This window comes from Myotis lucifugus, unplaced genomic scaffold, assembly GCF_000147115.1.
Source record: "Myotis lucifugus unplaced genomic scaffold, Myoluc2.0 scaffold_189, whole genome shotgun sequence".
Taxonomy (NCBI): Eukaryota; Metazoa; Chordata; class Mammalia; order Chiroptera; family Vespertilionidae; genus Myotis; species Myotis lucifugus.
Genome location: NW_005871237.1, coordinates 1,388,115 through 1,406,062, shown reverse-complemented (window position 1 = coordinate 1,406,062; position 17,948 = coordinate 1,388,115). Strand labels below are relative to the sequence as shown.

At 39.8% G+C, this 17,948-nt stretch overlaps 1 protein-coding gene across 2 annotated transcripts in view; it reads left to right on the top strand.

The window, feature by feature from the left end:
* WIF1 (WNT inhibitory factor 1) overlaps positions 1-17,948 on the top strand; it is a 70,935-nt gene that overhangs the window by 1,635 nt on the left and 51,352 nt on the right. The window lies entirely within an intron of this gene.

Sequence of the window (17,948 nt, the reverse complement as noted above, 5' to 3'; positions counted from 1 at the left end):
GGCCCTGCCCATTTTGGCTTACTGGATAGAGCGTCAGTCTGAAGGGTCCTGGGTTCTATTCCGGTCAAGGGCACATGCCCCGGTTGTGGGCTCAATCCCCCGGCCGGGGGGGGGGGGGGGGGGACATGCAGGAGGCAGTCGATCATTGATTGTCTCTCATCATTGGTGTTTTTATCTCTCCCTCTCCCTTCATCTCTGAAATCAATAATATATATATATATATATATATATATATATATATATATGAACATTTGTAAAATATTACAGGCTATTGACTTTTAAGTTACCATTTAAATAATTTTATGTGGAAAAAGAAAATTGCAATATATTTTTATAAAGAAGTATTTCTTTTATTTCCTCGCACATTAGCATCTTTTATATATTCCTTTTGTAGTTTCAGTATCATGTAAATTACCTCTAATGACAAATGGTAAGTAATAAATTCTTTTGCTCATTGGTTGGTAAAATGTGTCTAATATGAAAATCATTGTAATTGTAATTAAAATCACATTTTCAGGTCTTTTTTTAAATTCTAAAATAATTAAATGTATATTTTCATGAAGAATGTGATCCAGAAAAAAAACTCTTTATAAAAAGTAACTATTTTTAAATTGAGAAACCACATTGGTTCCCCTTAATTACTTGTTATAGTATGGGCATGACCATTTTAGCTGTCTCTTTTCCCTCAGATCTATTCTCTCATTTTTCTTTTCCAAAGTAGATCAAACCTAAACCCTTTGACACTTCCATTGTTGCAACAACAACAACAACAACAACATAAATGAGAGAGATGTTTTGTATCCACTGAAGTTCATAGCCAGAAGGCCATCTATTCTGATACCCTCATTTTGCATTTGAGTTCACTGAGGTTCTTACTGCTCTATAGAAAGATTATTGCTTTTCTTCATAAAATTCCCTCTTTATAGATACTTAATGGACAGTTAATTTTGGAATATTGTAAAACCAGTAATAAATCAATAAATGACCTTTTTATTATCATTTTGTTTCACCTGAATCTGTTTACTTGTGTTTGACTCGTATCAAATGGGGTCAATATTAATTCTGTGTTTTTAAAAAGAATATTTTCCTTACCTATACTTTTATGGATTCATAAGAACCATTAGAAAGTAGCTTGACTTAACACCCCTCCCTAGCTGAAAGGGTTTGGTAACTATAGAAGAAGCAGAAAATGTCAATAGCTCTTATCTATCTATTATCTACTGATTTATTTTTCATCTGAGTTTGTCTTCCAAAGAATGGAATTTGAAGCAATGGCTTAAATTTCATGTTATCTCCCCTGCTGCTTTATAGCATAGTGTGTGTTTGCAAACACTGGCACATTGTTGAGTACAAAATGGAATACATATCAAACAATCTCAGGAAAATTTTTTTGTAGGGGATTAGAGAAGATGGTAGAACTGGCATGGAGATGAAGCTTCCAGCATCTTTCTCTCTCCTGTTTGAGTGTTGATTACCCATGTGGATTATTTCATTATGCAGGACAATGCTAGCACCTCAATTAGATTATCTCCCTCTCTAATTAAATCATCTCCCTCTCTGTGCCAGTCTGCTCTGGATAGGCTACCATAGGTAACTGTGAAATCTGGTGTCTGTTGTTCTTAGGGAGGAGGGTAGTGAAGGGGTACGATCTTTACAATGCCAAACAGCAAGATGTTTGAATATATTATTTAAATCTGATCCATTTTATTCCATAAAGTTATGTGATTCTAGCACCATAATTTTTGAAATGTGTGGAAATTTTGAAGGTGGGAAAAATAATGACTTCAATACTAATTAAATGTTTTGAAAGGCATCTCTAACTAAAGCCAAACCACATCAAAACATCTACGTGGATAATGTAAAGTTCATTCCATGATCTAGTTATTTCATCCAAATAATAGCAAACATTTAGGGATTTCAACACAAGCAAAACACATAACTGATTAATGAAAATTTAAACTTAATATGTAAGTGTTTTGGCAACATGTGAAGAAAGTTAAAATAATTTTAGTTTTGAAGACCTTGTAGAGGCAGTAGGTGTTATTTACTTCCAATAAGTGATCAGTCCAATAACCCAAGGTGTCTTGGACCATTTAAAATAACGTTCACGTTCTACTTCAAGCAAATACAAATAAAAATTACAGTGATATTCATTTCTCCACATCAAGTTGGTCAATTTTTTTTTAGTGTTTTTAGTATGTGGAGAATTGTACATATTCATATGTGGCTGATGCGTGTTAGACCTTTTGCAGGGCAATTAGAATCTGATGGCAAAAGTTTTGATCTAGATCCTTTGGGCAATTTTACTTCCAGAGATTCATCCTAAAGATATAATCATGGATTTGAGTAAAAATTTTACTGCAAGACTGTTCCTAATAATGCTTTCTATAAAAATTAAAAACTGGGTGGAACCTAGGAGTCCACTGATAGTGGCAGGAGAATGGATGAAGCATTAATGAGAACATTCTAGATGTCTACTCAAAGCCATGGAAAGATGTTCATGACAAATTGTCAGTAGTCCATAACAGCATATTCTGTTTGATTGCATTACAAAATATGTGGGCAGACATAGGAAAAAACATTTGATAAATGCCTGATCCTCCATGGTATAAACATTGGTTACATCTACATATATTATATTTTGGATTTTTTTCCACAATGAATGTGCATTGATTTAGAATTAAAAATTATTTTATATTACATGTGAGTAAAAAGGTGTACTTTAGAGTTTAAAGTTATATGATGTTTGTCTTATAGTTTATGGATGTTTATTATCTAGTATCATTTTTACACTACACATTACAAAATGGTAAAACAAACGGTTTTCATGGCTGATCATTACTATGGATCCAAAAGAATTCTCTAACACTTATTAGATGGTCACCAGTATCTTTTGAGATCCCCGAAAATCTGCTTTGGAAGGCTTTCCCGCCTGAAATCAAATGACCTGACCTCTTCCTCTTCCTGAAATCCTCATTTTCCATGGAAAACCCTGTCTCCACTTTATTATCCATTTAAAATACTCATTTTCTGTCATGCCCCCTTTCAAGGCTTTTAGATGAGAGAAGAATTCCTATGAAAGAAGCTTTAGACTTAAAGGATTTTTAGTAACTAAGGAAAATACCCTTTGTTACTATATATAACTTTTAATAGTTGATATTTTTCAATGAAGCATTCCTTATTCTAACCTTTCCCTGAATTTGAGACAGGTAGAGGTCATGAGCAACCACCTTAGTTTTCTAAACTATGCACTAATTAAACATTTTATTTGGAAAATAACCCCTTTCTAAACCTAATGGCTTTCAAATAAAATTTTAATGAGAAGTTTGTTAGACAAATCTGAATTCTAATATTAGGACACTGCTGTTCATTTCCATAGGAACCAGTTTAGTATAAGGCCAAGTTTTTTCCATTTATGTAGGTCATACAATAAATGTGTGTTTAATACAATCTTATAAAATTTGTAAAGATCGTATAGGCTTGATTTTAATAACGCTAATATATTCTATCACCTGCATTACAATGCTAAGGTACTGTGAATCGAGAACCTAGTTAATAGGGCATCTTTTTTAGGTTGGCTCTTTTAACAGTGGTAATGGATTTATGCTGAGCCATTTATATATTACTTTTCCAGCCTCCTTGTGACCAAATGCCTAGTTTTCTGTGATGGTTGGTAAGGGCTGGGCTGAAATTGGTGTCTATGGGCTAGAAATTCTCTGGGTGAAGATAACTGGTCAATATTAACTTTAAACCTATCATTGGGATTACTAGCAAGTTCTAATCACTGTATCAACAGATCCAGATCTTAGAATAAGCTTTTTATCATGTATAGCAGTGGTTCTCAACCTGTGGGTCACGACCCCTTTGGGGGTCGAACGACCCTTTCACAAGGGTCGCCTAAGACCATCAGAAAACACATATATAATTACATGTTGTTTTTGTGATTAATCACTATGCTTTAATTATGTTCAATTTGTAACAATGAAAATACATCCTGCATATCAGATATTTACATTACGATTCATAACAGTAGCAAAATTACAGTTATGGAGTAGCAACAAAAATAATTTTATGGTTGGGGGTCACCACAACATGAGGAACTGTATTAAAGGGTCTCGGCATTAGGAAGGTTGAGAACCACTGATGTATACGGATCACAATTCTTATTACCACTAGAAATCAAGTGATATAGATTTATTTTACTCAATTTCAAGATGTTTAAAAACAAAAATGAAAAGTATTACTGTGGGTACAAGATAGGAATTGCAGAATTTTGTCTGCTGTCCTGGGGAGCTGGGTGGTCATGTGTATATTGTAGAAAAATTGGTTTTATTGGGTTAAACTGCAGAAATATGCTCCTTGTTTTATGTATAACCACTGAAAATGGAAAATATTAGATATGCTGAAGATACAGTGTATCCATGAGGTATTTTCCCAACATGAAAGGTTAATTATAAACGTGTTCATAACCCTTGCTAGCTCCCTATCAATGAAAAACAAAACTTCTTGAATTATTAAAAACTGCCCAAAATAATAAAAATAATTCAAAATCAAGTCTAAAGAAAGCTTGAGAACTTTGCCTGGATAGTGGTGTCTTTGTAAATGATTCCTGTCAGTAACACCCAAATTCAGCTTTAAAAAGAGGAAAATTCAAAAAATAAAATAAAACGAGGAAAATTCCATTGGGGAAAAAAAGAAGTCATAAACAGGCTATTTTCCTGACAACTGACCCACATTTTTTGCTGATGTTTTAAAAACTAGGATCACTCTATTGTTTCTGTAATATCAACTGGATAATCCAATTCTATTATTAAAATGCCCGTAAAGCTCCGGATAGCTTGTTTTTGCAATGTAGGGTTTGAAATGATGTAACACTGGTCCCATTAAAGTGGCTACAGTTTGCAGTCTCAAATTTCCCATTAGGCTGGTTGAGTTAAGGAGAACTGTATTAAAATCCTTTTTCCTCTTCCTTTCTCCCCATGACAAAAATCAAAGAAAAACAATAGTGGATTTAAATTCAAGTACCTCCTCTCCCTCTTCAAAGAAATTGCCAACTACCCCTACACACCTCCTTTCAACTCTGAAGTTATAGTAACACTCATTATTAGCAGTATTATTTAAATCCCTTAATGTGTACTGTCCGCATTTTTTCCTAATGGAGTTATGATTGTTTTGGTAGTTACAATCCAAGTGACTGCATACCTCTGCCCTCCTGGGGTTTGCCGTCATACCTTCGCGGTGGTTTTATATCACCAAATGGAGGAAATGCCTTGTTTGTGACCTCTGTTGCATGGTTTCAAAGTGGGAATGTGAGTATGTTTACATACTGTGGGCATGATTTTTTTTTTTTAAAAGAAGGTACTCATATCAAAAGCGCAGCTTTAAACCTTTAATGTTTAGATTCTACTATGCTGTGGTGTTTTGCATTGTGGTGTTGTGGACATGCCACTAGGGATCAAAGAGTAATTCTGCAGAGAGCCCATTTCATTTAGCAAAGTAGGCATGTGCCAGCCATCTGTTGTATCTGCTGATAGAAAACAGCAGTAAGTTTCTCAAACTTTTGCCAGAAAAAAAAAAAAGACTTTATTGCTTGGAGGAGATGAGTTACAAGTTACCTTGTAAGCAACATCTGGTTTTGTAGCGATTTACATGGCATAAATGTAAACTCCACTATGTCTTGCTTACACAGTGGCATAAAGGCGCGTAAACAGCCCCTTCCCCGCTATCCTCCTTGTTTATTCCTGACTTTACAAAGCTTGCACAAATAAAAATCTCTTAAATGGTCTTGGTAGAGCAAAAGGTATGATATTCAATAAAGCATTTTGTTTTGGATTAAATTCATTGAACTTAAATGTCCCTGATGAATAGGATGGGCGCTGTGAAGGGGAAACTTTGGGGATTAAGAGTTCAGTGAAAATGCTTCATCCTGTAGCCAGAGCTCTGTTGGACCAGGGCTTCTTTTGCTGCAGTGATTAAACCAGCTTGCCCCACTTGCCAACATGGGAGCAGTTTGGTCACATTCCCTTAGTGCAGTGGTTCTCAACCTTGGCTGCACATTAGAATCACCTGGGAATCTTTAAAAAATCCTGATTTCTGGGCCTCATCCTCTGGAAATTCTGGTTTTTTGTTACTAATGTTGTGGCCCCACCCCATAACAAAGAAACAGAATTTGAAGGTGATAAGCATTCCTCAGACTAGCAAGGGGGGCAAATGCCTTCCAAGTGGTGAGCTCCGGATGTTCAAGTGCCTAGAGGCCTTAAAGGGGAAGGCACATTCTATCAGGGGTGGGAAACCATTTTTCTGCCAAGGGTCATTTGGATATTTATAACATCATTTTTGGGCTAGACAAAATTGTCAACTTAAAAATTAACCTGCTATATTTGGTCAACCATTTAATTAACTCACCCTAATGCCTTGGCAGGGCCAGACCAAATGAGTTCTCAGTCTTACATGGCCTGTGGGTGCCACCCCTATTCTAGGTAAGCATGAGGGGCCTCATATCTGAGAGGTAATGGAAATTCAATGAAGGGGACTTCAAGGTCAAACAATGGAGAAAGATTCTGGGGAGGACAAAAAATAAAAACAGTTCAGGGAGGTTTCTCTCTTCTCTGCTGTGAAGAGAATAGACTCAACATTTTGCAAGTTTGTCCCAAGGACGTATTAAGTTAATCTTTGGTTTATATATTGGGGGGAGAATGGTTTTTCCACACCATGATTTAGCTCTTCTTTTTCACTTAACTCTGGAAGAGTTTGTGATAATTAGTATCAGCTCCAAATTAATTTTTGTAGGTGAATATGAAGGACCTATAAAAATGCGTTTTTTTGAGTGCATAGGACTTTTCAAAAATCAATTTAATTTTCTAATGCAACCTAGAACTTTGAACTTAATGTAAAACAATGCATAAATAAAAATGATAATATGTTAATTTGAAAAAGAATTGAATTAGCATCTATTGTCAACTCCTATATTACTCTTTAAAATATCATGAGAAGTATAATAAAGGTATAGAAGTTACATTTAGCTGGAGATCCTTTAGTTAAAATAATGAGAGGTTGAACGCTAGAAATAGGTTTATTTAAAACAAACCTGCTTCTTCAAGTATTCTATTTTCACTTAAAACTTAGTAATTAAAATTCAAAAAGTCACGGGACAGTTTCTGTTCTTCCCTGCTTCTCTCAGACCTACAGATATCTAGCCTCCCGAGCTGTATGCTTTGTCTTCTTTTTAAATGATATGGACGAATATGATTAAAGACTCTTGGAAATTTTCAGGCATCTTTTGAAACCCATTCACCTGAACAAAATATCACAGAGCAGCTGTGTGTTTTGAAGGACTTGAAGGACACACTTGAAGCATATTGAACCTGGGACGAGGGACAGATTAGGGAGTGAATTCTTAGCTGGCAACATTGGAAAGGAGCTAAACCCAGTCCTTGCTTCACCACTTGGGGCCAGAACTCAGATCATGCCTCTGAGTCTCCTTCTCTACTGTCTATTTTTTTAAATGGCATTTAGTATAATGATACTTGATTATATTTTACTAGAGGCCCAGTGCATGAAATTCTTGAACTCAGGAGGGGTCCTTCAACCTGGCCTGCCCTCTCTCGCAGTCCAGGAGCCCTCGGGGGATGTCCGACTGATGGCTTAAGGCCAGCTCCTTGCAGGGAGTGGGCCTAAGCCGGCAGTCGGATATCCTTAGCACTGCCGCAGAGACGGAGAGGCTCCTACCACCGCTGCTGTGCTCACCAGCTGTGAGCCTGGCTTCTGGCTGAGTGGCACTTCCCCTGTGGGAGCACACTGACCACCAGGAGGCAGCTCCTGCGTTGAGCATCTGCCCCCTGGTGGTCAGTGAGCGTCATAGTGACCAGTTGTTCCGCTGTTGGGTTGAAAACGACTCTCTGACATCCCCTGAGGGGTCCTGGATTGTGAGAGGGCACAGGCCAAGCTGAAAGACCCCACTGGTGCATGATTGGGGCCAGGGAGGGATGTGGGAGGTTGGCCAGGCTGGGAGGGACCACAGGTGGGCTCCAAGGCATGTCCGGCCCATCTAGCTCAGTCCCGATCAGCCGGACCCCAGCAGCAAGCAAACCTACTGGTCAGAGCGTCTGTGCCCTGGTGGTCAGTGCATGTCATAGCGAGTGGTTGAGTGGCTTTAGCATGTCATTAGCATATTACACTTTGGTTGAACGGCCGACCAGATGACCGGACACTTAGCATATTAGGCTTTTATTATATAGGATTTTAATTGTTTGACTCTCCCATTCAATGTAAGCTCATGAGAGCAAGAAATTTGTCCTGTTAAACATATAACTCCAGCCCCTGGAACAGCTCCTGACACAATAATAAGCAGTCAATAACTATTAGTTGAATGAATGAATGCATGAGGTAGGTCTCATTATTATTCCCATTTGATAGGTAATAAGTGGCAGAGCTGGGATTCAAACCTAGGCAGTTGGGATTCAAATCTAACCCTTGCTCTGATAAGTGCTAAATAGAGGTGTGAACACAGAGTGAGCTCTGGAACACAGAGGAGGAAGCAGTGAATTTTGGCAGCGCCCAAACCCTCTGATTGCCCTGCGGCTCTGTGTGTGACAGGGGAAGGCACCCCAACCCCCTGATCAGCCCTGCTCTGTGCCTGATAGGGGGGAGCTCCCCAATCCCCTGATCGCCTGCGGCTCTGAGTGTGACAATGGCGGCGTCCCAACCCCCTGATCGGCCCTGCTCTGTGGGTGATAGAGGGTGGCACCCCAACCCCCCTCCACGGGCCTTGCTCTGTGTGTGACAGGGTAGAGCCATAATCTCCCCATTGGCCCTGCCCTGAGTGTGACAGGGTGCAGCGCCCCAACCCCTGATCCGCCCTGCTCTGTGTGTGACAGGGGGCGGTGCCCTAACTCCCCTATCGGCCCTACTCTGTGAGTGACAGGGGGGAGCTCCTCAACCCCCTGATCGGCCCTGCTCTGTGCATGACAGGGGGGAGCTCCTCAACCCCCTGATGGGCCCTGCTCTGTGCGTGACAGGGGGGAGCTCCCCAACCCCCTGATCGACCCTGCTCTGTGCATGACAGAGTACGGAGCCCCAACCCCCCTGATGGGCCCTGCTCTGTGCGTGACAGGGGGTGGCGCCGCAACCTCCCCATCGACCCTGCCTTGAGTGTGACAGGGGGCGGTGCCCCAACCCCCCAATCGGCCCTACCCTGAGTGTGACTGAGGGTGGCATCACAACCTCCCGATCTGCCCTGCTCTGTGCATGACAGGAGGCGGCGCCCCAACTAACTATTGGGAGAGGAGTGAATTATCTGCACAGGGTTCCTGGTGTTGTTCAGGACATAACCTGAGCAATGTATACCTAAGACATGCACATTTGGAACACCTTCTTTGCTTAACTCAGGGCTGTTATGTACTTGAGATAGTTTGGCCTAATGTATTCTGCCTTTCACTTGCATTTTTTGGTAATGAATACAAGTGACACTATACCACTAGGTGACAGAGCAAGTCAGCTCTCCCAAATTAAACATCTAGAACTACTCTTGAGGAAACAGTCTGTGGAAGCAGAAGATAGGCTTGAATAGACCCACATTGTATGGCTTGTTAGGCTGCCTCGTTTCCAAGGGCTGTTTCAGTATTAGTCATAGATGCACCATTGGGAGGATTCACATCTGAAGTCAAATCCAAGTAGGACATCTCCTACTTAAGGCAGTAACCAGATGGATCCCCAGTAGACTTGTAAAATTACTCTGTTACTTGGCTTTTGAGTACTTAGTGAAGTAACTTGATTCTTATCATTTGGAAGTTCAGTCAATATTCCCATTTCCAGTTGGACCTTGAATAGGATGTGAGATAACATTTATATTTCTGTCACTTATAGCAGTAGCCAGCAGGTGGCAATGTAAAAAGTTACTTCTTTGTAAAATTTTCCAACTCAACATTTTTTAAGGCTGTGGAGGTGCTCTCTAAGAGGCCCGTTTGTGGGGTACTGTGATCTTTAAGTAGTTAATTTCAATAGACCATTAATACATCCAATAAGTCAAAAAAATACTTTCTCAAATTCAATGTCCTTGAAAGCATTAAAATTCATCATATGTTTGAGAGCTCATCCTAAATAACCAAAAATGTGAATGATTTCACTATACACTGATCACCTGTCTCTTTCTATTAAATAATTGCTCGATTTCATGTAGGAATCAAGTTTTGAGTTATCATCTCTGTATGTTCATCCAATTTTTTCTTTGCTTTCTCTGGCTGTACTTTTAGATAGAACAGCAGAGTTGGAAGAGTTCCCAGAGTTCATCCACCCCATCAAGCCCAACCTTTCTCAGAAGCATCCATGAGTTATGGTCTCTCAACCTCTAGCTGAACATGCTCAGGGGCAGGAAACTTACCAAAGCAGAATTCATTTCATAATTTTGATTGTGGTGACCATAGGAAGTTGTTCTCTATCCTGGGTCAAAACCTGCCTTCCAGGTGTAACTTGAATATCACAAGACCACTGGTCTCTGGACTCCCATTTGGAGAGTCCTACCTTGCATTTATGCCCTAAAGATGGCTGATTGGTCACCTCCATTGCTGATGTAGGGCTCATTTACTCCTGCTACTCCTCCAGCAAAGAGCAGCTATTTCGGAGTTCTTAGAAAGGCTGTACACACGCCATCCGGGAGGGAGATGTCTTGACCTCTGCCGCTGCAGTGGGGCCTGGGAGAGGCTGCTTCTCAGATCCACGTGCAGCCTCTCCAAGCTCCTAAGCTGTAAGGACTCAAGGGGCTGGTCTATGTTCCCCATGGGCCTTATGGCCTCAGAGCAGCTTGGCGTTTTCTGGAGAAATGAGGAGTCTAGCCCTTTCCTCAGTTTGGCATTGCACTTTGTCACTTGGTCCCTAAAGCAGCAAGGCTAATACCCTGACCCCAACTGAAGACACCAACATTAATTTCCTGCAGCCCAAGTCCCCATAGAAGTTAGGCCTTGTCCTTAGTGCCAGGCCCTAGAATCTCTCAGTACAAACATGCATCTTGCACTGGCCAGTGTCGCTCAGTTGTAAGAGTGTCACCAGTGCACCATAGGATCTCGGGTTCGATTCCGGTCAAGAGTACATACGTGGGTTGCAGGTTTGATCCCTGGCTCCAGTCAGAGTGTGTGTGGAAGGCAACCAAGATGTGTCTCTCTTACATCAATGTTTCTCTCTCTCTTTCCCCCCAACCCTCCGTGCCTTCCACACTCTCTAAAAATCAATGGAAAAAATATGCCCGGGTGCCTCCTGTCCTCTTATGCCCCAGGCAACTGCATAAAGAAATGCCCCTATTAGCAGGTCCCCTGAATCTCATGCATGTCGATGGGTGCCGCAGACCACCAGACACAGCTGAACCCAAAATCCCAGTTGAGGCTCCACTGGAATGCCTAGTCACATCTATAATTCCTGGCCTTCGTCCTCTCCCTGACCTCTGGACCCCGAGGGAGTATGTTTTAACCTCTTTTTGATTGGCAACCAACCCACAGGCATTTGAGGACAGCTCACATTGTTCTCTTTGCCAACATCCCCAATTTCTTCAGCTACTTCACATAAGCAGTTCTGTATTTCTTCAACCTTGACTCCTAAATACTTATCAAAAGTATAAAATTGTCAGAGATGAAATTTACTGGTACTTTACTCGTTATACTCTGATAAAAAAAGTTCATTGCTAAATTAGAGATAAACTTTATTACTTCTGGAATTGTGAAATCAGTTACTGGTCTGTAAAGCTTGTGTGATAAAGAAGGAAAAGAAGAAAGGAGAAGATAAAAAGAGGGAAATAGCTAACACTAAGTATATTTTACTTGCCATCATTGTGAAAATCACTTTTCTTCTAGTTTAATCCTCACGGCAATCCTTTCAGATAAGCACTATTAATATTCTCATTTTACAAAAATGGCAACTGGGTCACAAAAAGCAACTTGCCTAAGGTCACTCAACTAAGGGGTAATGGAGCTAGGATTTAAACTCAGGCGGTCTGACTCCAGAATCCGCGATGAAACTGCAACTTGAACCCTTTGAAACTGAGATTTTCCTGAACCTGCATCTATATTATTGAGACATTTTATTTCATCCATACTGCATGCTGTGGAGCATGAGTTAGGTAAGGACCCTGACCAGTAGGACCCTTACACTGTTCAAGGAGGTTAAAATAGCATCACTTTACTAAATATGAGGTTGATGCATTTGAAGTTGTCATTTTTAGTAGGTCAAAATAGTTGAATTTCATCTGATTTAACCTAATAAGAACTGACCTTTATTGGACATTCGCAGTGTGCCCGCAGTTCTTCTCAGTAATTGACATAGATGATCTCATTTCATATTGGGACCTATTCTATGAGCTGAAGGTACTATTTTCATCTCCAGTAAAACATGTAAGAAGACTGAGACGCAGAGGAATTAAGTAATTTGCCCAAGATCATATCTTAGTCACCTGTAGAGCCTGGGAGTCAACGCTGGCAGTCGTATGGCAAAGTAGGCTTACATATGTATATAGTTTTTCACCTCTATGCTATAAACAAGTAGCCAATCTGTCTACCCAAGTCACTTTTTAAAGAAGACTTTCATTTAGAGCAGTGGTTCTCAACCTTCTGGCCCTTTAAATACAGTTCCTCATGTTGTGACCCAACCATAAAATTATTTTCGTTGCTACTTCATAACTGTAATGTCGCTACTGTTATGAATCGTAATGTAAATATCTGATATGCAGGATGGTCTTAGGCGACCCCTGTGAAAGGGTCCTTTGACCGCCAAAGGGGTCGCGACCCACAGGTTGAGAACTGCTGATTTAGAGAGTCCCATCTTACAAGGTAAATATCAAATCATCTAAGTCAAGACACAGTCCAGGAGCCAGAGAGAACGAATGCAAAATCCCACTTGACTCCAGACTGGCTGGATGTCTTTGGTTCCCAGAGTCGGATTACTAAACTTACCCGATTTCTTGGATATCTGCGGACTTGAGTGTGGAGTCCCATGTTACCCAGGATTTGAAGGAACATTCACTCGTGAACTGAGGGAGAGAATATAAACTGGTACAGCTCTCTTGAATTGAAGTAAGAGTTGTCCTATAGTATATTCTGCTAATAGCAGTGACACCTTCCTATATGGCACTTAATAGTTTAAAGCATACTTCCATTTATATTATCTCATAAGGTTAATTTAATCCTCACAATGACTGTGAAAAATCCTGCATTAATGAAACTGCAGATAACTCAATATGAGGAATAACTGTATAATTTGCAGTGAGTGGCTCATTGCCAAAAGTAAAATAATTCAAACCTGATCTTTACTAGCTGTGCATTTTTCTTTAATGTACAAAAGATTTGTGTGTTTATGCTTTTATAGAAATGCTTTTGCCTTTCAATAAAAATAAATAAGGTCCCATTCAATAAATACTATATAAATTATAAGGAAATTTCATTGGAAAATGTAAATGGATTACCATTCCATTCCATAGTAAGCATACAAATAATTACTCTTAGTCTGTTTTCATACTCAGTATTTCAGGTATTTTTTTTTGCCATCAGTTCCTTGAGAAATTGTGCATACCCAAGACTCTTCTAGAATGGTATTTCTATACCATATTTTCTGTCTTCACTGCCTAACAGTGAGAGAAGTTACTATCAAAGAGGCAGCTCTGTAAATTTGTGCTCTGAATGCCTTGCTTGCCTCCCCCTAGTCCAGGCCCTGAACATACTAGAGAACACGATGTGTGATGGGTAATTGTATGTGTCCAGACATTTGGTCAAACATTATTCCTGATGTATCTGTGAAGGCATTTTGGAAACGATTAATATCTGACTTGGCTGGGCCTCATCCAATCAGTTGAACGCCTGAATGGAACAAAAAAGCAGACTCTCCCAGGAATAAGAGAGAACTGTCTGACCGCCTGCAAACTGAAACACTGGCTCCTCTTAGGTCTTGAGCCTGCCTGCTCTCAGACTGGAACTTACACCATTGACTCTCTTCATTCCCAGGCCTTCGGACTCGGATCGAACTATACCACTGGTCCTCAGTCTCTAGCTTGCCAATTACAGATCCTGGGACTTGTCAGCCTCCATGATCACATGAAACAATTCCTTATAATAAATTTACCTATCTATCATCTATCGGTCTATCTATCTATCTATCTATCTATCTATCTATCTATCTATCTATCATCTGTTTTTCTCTCTATCCTATTGGTTCCTGTCTTCTGGAGAACTCTGACTAACATACCATATTTTCTGTCTTCACTGCCTAACAGTGGAAGAAGTTACTATCAAAGAGGTAAACAGCAGCAAGGGGTCAAATCTTGATCAACTTAAACTCTTGGGGACCTTGGTTTCTTCAAGTATTAAAAGGAAATAATTAATTTGCTGTTTACAGCAGCAGCAAAATGCAGTTGTATAATGTGTACAAAATACTTGACACATAGTAGACACTGAAAAAGTAGGGTTCTTTCTTCCCCTTGTATTAATGAGCTGTGAGTGCTAAGTGGGAGCCGTGAGGCCAAAGAAAGGGAGTCTGCCAGACCCCAGGCTGGGGAGTGCGCTGGCAGGATGCCCAAATTCCACTGTTAAGTGATGGCGTCCCACTCTCTGAACTCAGTGTCACACTGAGCTGGCCTGAGGAGACCTGGCTTCTGGCCCGGCTCCCACAACATCTATCTGGGACCTCAGACAAGTATTTCATTTTCTCATCTGTAAGATAATGGGGTTCCTTTGGGGTCTAAAAAGTCTGTGATTTATTATTAGTCATTATCATTTCTGCATTGTTCTTGGTTTTGTGTTTGAATTCAAATCACAGAAAAATGGCTTGGACAATGGGGTTAATTGTAACAAAAGAATAAAACAAACTTAGGGCAGAATTAACTTTTCAAAATACCATTTGCCCAAATAATGCTACTAAAAGCTACTAAAATCTATTTTTGGTAACTTTTATCTCATTTTCCTATTAGCTTGATTTCAGACCATTCAATTTGACTAATAAACTGACTTGGGGAGTTACATTCTGAGGCAGGTAAACAGGACAGCTATATTACTACTAATTCCCCTTTCAGACCTTCCCCAAACAGTAGCTCCTTTTAGATACTGAGAACAGTTACTCCTGGCACGGTTCTTTACAAAGAACTGAGGAATCAACTCTGAGATTTTTGTCTCTGTTGCAGATGGAGGTTGTTCACATTTCGAGCTGTCTTTGTAGTAATTATAACTTGCGAAACTCGTTACTCACTTGGGAACATGAACTGGACTTCATTAGAGTTTGCAATACTTAATTTCCTGGGTATAACTATTTCTTTTTATGAATCCTTACATAGTTTTATTTTAAGTTCATTACATTTTTCCATCATAAACTAGTATACCCTCTAAAACTACAGAAAAAGAGAAGGCAGAATGGGAGAGGGTAATTCATGTATAGATAACTTATGTAAGAAAATTTTAATATTTTGGTGTTTTCCCATCTACTATTTTTCCATTGGAGTACCAATTTGTGTCCTTTTTTTTTTTTGGATTTGCTGTTTGCTTAAAGACAGTGGGGGCAGTTTCCCATGTTATTACATATTCTATAAATGATTTTTTAATGGCTGCACAATATTCTGTAGTTTATTTAAACATTCTCTTATTTAGATGATGTCTTTGGATACTTTTTCACTGTTATAAATAACACTGTGAATAGCAACTTGATGCATAAAACTTTTTCCACATTAGCTTTACTACTTCATTAGGACTGAGTTCCACAAGTGGAATTTCTGAGTCAAAGCGTCTGATCATTGCACAGGCTCTTGGCACGTACGTGATTGCTGAATGGCTTGTAACGGCTACTCCATATCCCAACAGCATTATACCAGGATGTCATTTTTAGTATCCTTTTGTGGCTTATTTCTAAACCTCCAAATGGAACTTTCCAAATGGTACTGGTGATGGTTGATTTGTGCCTGCATTTTTAAGTTCTGACAGGTTTATCTCAGTGGGAATTTCATACTGTAGGGGGCAGTGGGGGATCAGTAAGCGGCTTCTCCCTTTCCGTACAGGGATGTTAAGGCCCATCATGGTAAAAAGTCCTGCGTGAGGATGATTACTAATTGTGAACAGAGGACTCTTCAAATAGACATTAATTATAAACTATATTTCTAGTCTACAAATATAAAACTAATGGGTGATTTCCAAAAAAATACAATAGGTAATTCTTTTTAACATAGCAAGGAAACACATTTTCTACTAATTTTAAGTGAATATGAATAAACATTTATATGAGTTTCTCTGCACATATGTAGATATTTTTTATCCAGAAATATTTTGAAATAACAGTGATTGGAACATTTATTTTTGCACATATATTCTTTAATTTTTTATGTATTAAATAATTTCTTTCCCCAACACTCAGTGGTATAATATCCTCATTTTCATAGGGGCAAGGCAGACAGGCATTAGCAAGTAGAGTTATTCTCATCAGTGGCTAGAACATAGCACTCTCTAAGAGGAAGAATGGTGTATTTGCTACATTTATCAAAATAAGGGCACTCCAAGCAAATAAATATACTCTTATGGGTGTTGCGTAAAAGGGAAGACAAATTAATTTGCTAGTCAGAGCTCCCAGAGCTGTACATCCAAGTGGAGGAAGGGGAAAGAGGAGAGCTATGCAGGGAAGTCTTTAAGAGAAAGCACTCAGCAGACTACGAGCTGGTTTCACTTGAACCAGCAGTCCTGATATCTTAGTAAACACTCCGCATGTTCGCCTTTGAAGTGTCTACTAACTTCTGCTGAATTTGCTCTCTGTGGAATAGGATGTTTCAGGGAGTAACAAGAGCCTGGTAGGTAGACACAGATTATTGCTTATAAGCTGCTGGCTTCTCGGCTGCAGAGCATCTTCTGCAGCCACTTCAAAGCTGGCCGCCCTCGTGTGCTTCTTTGAGCAAAATCTCCTGTGGCGAACACAAGGCAAACAGAAGGGAAACGGGCAGGTCTGATGGAGGGAAGTCATTCTCAATCACACTGTTGGCTCACTCTGAGTGATCTCGTCAATTGGTTATTAAAATGTATCTCTGCATTTTGAAAACACCAGAAACCGATAAAGGCGGAAGTGTGCACCCAAGGATGTCTGTGCAGCAATTTCCAGGTGTGTATGTATTGGAAAAGATTACTCATTAGGTCTTAGATCATTAAAAGCACAGAACTAATACACTGAGACTTTAATACTGAGAACTAACTCTTTACTGAGCCCGATCCTCTACCTAAGCAGAATGAACTGTATTCTTCACAGATGCTTAGGACTGTATATTAACCCTTAGATGAATTTGTCAAGGGTCTCCATTTAGAATCTTAAAGATTCCATTTAGAATCTTAAAGATTCTTTCAACCACCTAATTTTCCAGATGGGAAAACCAAGGACCTGAGACGAGGACCAACTCTCTGAGGATCACAGAGAGAACTGGCAACAGAGCTGACAAAAGAGCATGTATCTTCTGGCAGCCAGAGCCGAGCTCTCCACATCACCACCACATCACAATTCAAAGGTCCCTTAAAGTGGAAGGGAAGAATTGCCTACAATTTTTCTCCCAGAATGGAGTATGAGGAAGTCTGTTGATCTGTTATCCAGTCTAATAATATCTCTCTCTCCCTCCCTCCCTTCCTCCCTCCTTCTTTCCCTCCCTCCCTCCCTCTCCTCCTCCTCCTCTTCCACCTCCTCCTCCTCCTCTTCCTCCTTTTCTTTCTTTCTTTCTCTTTCTTTCTTTCTTTCTTTCTTTCTTTCTTTCTTTCTTTCTTTCTTTCTTTCTTTCTTTCTTTTTCTTTCTTCCTCCATCAGTCCATCGGTAACTCCCTAGAGGTCAAGGCACTGTCGGGTGGGTTTCACAGTTGGAGAAGAGGGATCGCCATTCAATTGTGTAAGATTAGGAAGAGGCAGAAGGGTGAAGAAGGAAGTCATAGGGAAAGATGGGAGGAAGGCAAGGAAAAGAGGAAGAGTAAAAA